Source organism: Limulus polyphemus, unplaced genomic scaffold (assembly GCF_000517525.1).
Source record: "Limulus polyphemus unplaced genomic scaffold, Limulus_polyphemus-2.1.2 Scaffold5866, whole genome shotgun sequence".
In the NCBI taxonomy this organism is placed as follows: domain Eukaryota; kingdom Metazoa; phylum Arthropoda; class Merostomata; order Xiphosura; family Limulidae; genus Limulus; species Limulus polyphemus.
The window spans coordinates 4,259-10,058 of NW_013671476.1; positions in this window are offsets into that span (position 1 = coordinate 4,259).

Genomic DNA, 5,800 nt, shown 5'->3' on the forward strand with positions numbered 1-5,800 from the left:
CGAAGAGTTATATTCGGAAAGAATAAACCAGTTTTATTAAGTACAGACTTGTGTCGTTAAAGTTTCGTTGGAACGAAGTTACGGAAAGTTAATTAACAAACGGAGACGTAACATACCAATAAAATGATCATGCTCGCGAAATTAGGCGCTCTACTGGTAAATAGATCCTATGTCGCCGGATCATACTTCGCCAGATTGGGTGTTCTACGCCTTTAATATTAAATTGCAATGTAAGCGTCTGGTACTAGAAACAAACAGCGTTAAGTTAATATATCTCTGATTTACAGTTTAGTATATTAGTACGAAAAAATGTGATAAATTGAAATATTCTTAATGAAAATTCGTATACGCATTCACACATATAATATAATATAGGGTGTCATTTTTTTTATAGTTTAAGGGGGTAGTTGGCCACCAAGATAAAATATAATCACATATAATATGATCGAAGCTTTCTTTGATCATTAACTAAAAGAAGTACAGTAAAGAGATTTTTCTAAACGTTGATCACTTTGATTCTCCCCACTTCCGAATTTTTCTGAAATTAGGCACGTAGATGTTTTTTGTTGTTTTTTTTTCCACTGACCTTTGTTTTCGTGGATTCTCATATGCTACAAGATCCCACACTTCGCCTACCATGGCTGATGTACGACATATCGCTGGTCTCTTTCGAGAATGTCTTGGTTCCCCAAAATTAATCCATATTCCATTGTTTTCCAATGACATTACATACAAGGGATATCACCATCTTGGAAATTGTAAATCCTCTTTTGGAGCACATCTTTATGATCTGAGTCTATGAATATATTTCATCAGAAAGGATTGTTACATACTCTTCTCACAAGTGGTCAATTTCTGATAGCAACACGTTACCTACTAAATGTAAAAATGTACTTCTGATACATGCCATTCCACTGATACCTTATATTGGCTGTGATTATTACAGCCCATACTGGCTTGCATATTCAAAATCGTTTTAATATATCGTACTGATCCTTTCGTATCTGATTTAAAAGGAGTATGATGAGGCGGTAGTGGTCAATGGTCATGTTTGTGTATCTGTTTTTGGCTATTCGAGCAAAGATACTTAAAAACTATCTGTGCTTGTCGTCCCTAATTTTAAACTGGCAGACCAGAGGAAAGGTGGTTAGTCAACACTGCCCACCACCACCAACTCTTGGACTACTATTGTCTGATGTAATAATAGAATTTGACCACCATTCTTATAAGACACCCATATCTCCAAAGTATGGAACATAATTATTTGATAGTAATGAGATATGAACGATGGACCTACAGATCCACAATCCAGCACACTCAGACACTGGTTTAGGGAGATGCAAGTATTCAACACTGTACTAACAAAACCAAATATTTCTAGTCAGTAACAGAGTAATGCTTATGTAAAGGGTAACATTCGTGACTGTAGATTTGCAGATTTATTGTTCGTGTAATGTGAATAAACATTTTTGTACTCTTGCATTTGCGTACTGATCTTCGAAATCTACAACCAGGATATTCTAGAAAGTCAATATACTCCGTAGTCTGATATTCTTCAAATTTTCAGTTATTAGACATAGCTGATTGCCCTACAAAAATCTGTTGCATGGGAAATATCACATAGTAGTGAGGTAGGGGAAATTTTAGTGACGTGACCAAAGAATATCAGAATTTGGAGTACTGCATTTTGTCTGAGTGTTTAGCAGCCAAATTTGTGAATGTTCTAGTGAGTACACTGATTGCGTTACGTGGTGATGACTTTCCTTACAAGACGACAACTTTTCAACTTGAATGGGGGAATCTGCTGCTGGGGCTGAAATATTTGCAGGGAGGGTGGTTATATCCAATAGAAGTCCTCTCCTGGATCTCGGACTTTTGCAGGTGATCTTTAGGTCCCACACAACCCTTACCCTGCAGCTGAGGACACAGGATGGAGAGCGAAGGTTATCTGGGGTAATCAGAGGACCTTAAGAGGCTCTCCTCCTGATGTTAAACTCATGCAACATAGAAACCCAAATGACTGAGGATTGTTAGGGTGTCCAAGATTGAATGAGGCAGTCTCTATAGCACTCCAATGTACTCATAGATCAGAGAAGCATGAGACACCATTTGTGTATGAACTCCACCAGCATGAGTCGCTCTCCCAGTAAGTGATATTGCAAATGTTGGTGAATGTCTCCACTAACGATTGTTGGAGTGGGAAGGAATCTCTACGTGATGAAAGGTGGTCCATCATTGAGCCAAGAGTAGGGGTATTGCCACTGTCTGGATAAAGCCATATATGTGATCTACCAACCATCCATCGTAAATCACCATGACTTGCGGGGCAGCAAAGGCTTTTCCCTGGGATGGGTGACAAGCTGCCAAAGCAGGCATAGATGGTGTGGAAACCCAGGACCTTGCAGGCTAAATAGACAAGGTGTATTCAGTATCTGATCACCAACCCCAGAGATTTGAGTCGATAAAAGTCAGAGCGCAGGTCTCTTAGAACCTTCCTATCTAACAACTTCCCCAATGAAATGTACTGTCCAGGTCAAGGAGAACCATGTATCCACCAGAGAAAAATCCACACTGAAACCATGCGAACCTATGATAGAGGCGATGTAATCTTTTCCCCTAGAGTGTGAAGGAGAATCCAGTGAAGGGCTGGACCACGCCCTGAAATATTCTAAACAGATCACAGTCTAGAATGAACATATTTGGAGACAGGTAATGCTATGTCTGCAAGCCCACAGGCAATGAAAAGGAACAACATAATAGCTGAAATTGTCAGCTGAGATATCAATGCTGACCTCCCAATTAGTTGGCTTAGATAACAAGTTAGCTAGGATGGTCATTTGGTCACGCTACCAATAACCAGAAAGAGCTTAGTGACCCTTACTTTCCGTGTCCATGGGTGGTAATATGAGATACCATGTATGTACCCCGATAGTACAATTACTGCTCTTATATGAGTAAAGACAGCTAGATCATGTAGAAGTAATATCTACTGTATACAATTCGTGCAAATGAAGATGGTATTTCGGAGGTCAAAGGTTCAGTTGAAAGGGTGCCGCAAATCTTTCCCTCAACTACCAGATGCCATCTCGTGGTATAGTGTATGCATTGCTTTGAGCGATAACCTCTTGATTAACTATTAGTTAAGGCAGCAGTTTGATTGTGCCACCAACAATTTATCAACAATTTATCAAGGATTTATCAACCCTTGCTTATCAGAGTATTTGTAGTTCCTCAAATCATCAGTAGGGTTTTTTTTTAAGGAAAAACTGACATCTACATTTCATCGTGTATGACTTCTCCCTGTGCAGTGAGGGAGATGTGTTCTACTTTGAAACAGAGAGTAAATTTAGTGACTTTTCAGTAGCGTAAGTCTTCTTTGCTGTTTCACAACATGACTGGATCAACTGGTGTTAACCCTTTCAGATGGGGTGGAAAACTCCCCATCCCACACGCAAAATAATAATAATAATAATGCTATGAAATCACAGTATAGCGTTTAAAAGTAAAGAATAAACACAAAACGTTACATAATGACCTCTGTGTAAGCCTGGTGGTGTGTCGAGTGAGGAGGGAATTGGTAACTTTCGGGGCCAAGGGGACCCTCACTGACCACAAGATAAGACAGGAGGGTTAGCAGGACTCGTTTTTTCCAGATGTGGTATCGCACTCCTCTCTTATCTCACGCACTAGCACAGCAATGGACATGAATAACACCACTATATTGTACAAATATTGTATTTAGCACCCTAATATAAATCACTAAAACTACTATATAAATGCATAGTATTTACACTACATACATTTTTCCTGCTACGTATAGGTGTCAGGGATGGGTCACTGGTACAACCAAGTATCAGCTGCGATTTCAAATGAAAATTGGATAAACTAAAACATCATATGACGTGCGGACCAATGAAAGAGTTACGGCAATACAAGTGGTCAAATACTCCATGGTCTGCAGCCAATTGGAACAGTGGATATCCATTTATTGTGACTCGATGTATTTAGACGGGGCCGCCAAGAGAGTGTATTGATACACAAAGAAGAAACAGAGCAAGTGATATTTCTGGCATTAGGAATTTTGGTTGAATGGTCTACGTCAGCTTACTTCTGCCATTTCATGGAGCCCGTAAAATACTGAAAGTTTCATATGCAGTTCAACACAAAATGAATCGATCATGGTGAACATAAAACACGAGTGAGAATACTCATATTTTGATTTGAATGTTGGACAGAGTTATTAAGTTAACCATTGGCACCAGCCTGTAAGGCATTATTAGAAAAGATCTATGAACGGTTCTTTCATTTATGTTTGTACAGGTGTTTCAGTTTTGAAACATTCGTCAACAATTGGATTTTCTGGAAACGTGTACAAGTAATGGAAATCTCGTGCCACACTCACACGAAAACATAGTTTGACGTGTTTTGCAAGCGTTAGCCAGCAGCATTTCAGTTGTTGTGAGAGTGGTCTGACTGTCTGTGGAAAGTAAAATTACTAAACAGTGTGACTGGAATAACAGATGTAAGCTTGGTGTATCCACGTTTTGTTTCTTTATAATGGAACATTTTTTGCTCAGCACACTGAAATTGTGTATGTAATTTCTGAACATTCTAACAGTACAAGGGCAGTCAAATATGGAATGTTCATGGGTGCTGGAGGCAAAGAGTAACACCTTTCTGTGAAGTGTATAAACTCATCTCTGTGCTTTACTTGTGGCTGAAGGAGTCCTGTGAAATTTGCAGTGGTCTTGGTACAAAAATGTGTAAACCATGTGACACTTTGAGCCTGTATATTTGAAAGTGAATGTTTTGAATCTTTAATGTGGATTTATAAATTCTATGTTAAGGGTTATATGCACTGTTTATTTTATCAAAAAAACAAACAAACAAACATTTGGTTTGTTTTGAATTTCACACAAAGCTACACGAGGGCTATCTGCTATAGCCATTCTTAATTTAGCAGTAATAGACTAGAGGGAAGACAGCTAGTCAACACTACCCACTGTCAACTCTTTTAGCAACAGACAGTGGGATTGACCGTAACATTATAATGCCCTACAACTGAAAGGGCGAGTATGTTTGGAATGAGGGAATCGAACCCTCAGATTGCGAGTCGTGCACCCTAACCAAAAAACATTTGGTGTTTCAGAGTTAGAGAAACTTCATTCTTCTTTTGGTTTGTGATGTCATCTTAATCCTCATCTCTTCACAAAATGTACAGTGTGTCTCCTTTCAGACTTTTATTGATAATTTTATGACGACAAACAATACGTGTGCAACTACGTACTTTGTACAACCAACTGGCCTCATAACTTAGATAAAAGAACAACATATTCATGTACAGTTATGCATTTCCAGATACTACATAAAAAGTGTGTGTGCTGTTAAAATAAGAGAAGTTAAATCAATAGCAAGGAAATCTGTAGAAAAGTTAACACTCAGCATAACTGTGTTACAGATTTTCCCTATTCTTTATATATAAAGTTAGTTGATGAAAACCGTTGCTGTATAGTAAAATTCACACAATAACAAGTTAACATTCATAAAGAATCTGTATTTTAATATTAACTTAAGCTACATTTTCTTTAGTAAAAAAAAAAAGACAAAACAACAGCAGCTTCATGAACCGATTCATTCCAAAGTGATATCTTAGTTTGGTGACAAAGTACACAGGAAAAATCTGATAAAGGATACAAACTCATGGAATCCTAATACTCAATCACAATCAATTATTCCTAGAGTTTACTTTTATTAAAATATATTTGTTGACAAAAGAAACACACACATTTGATGAAATAAA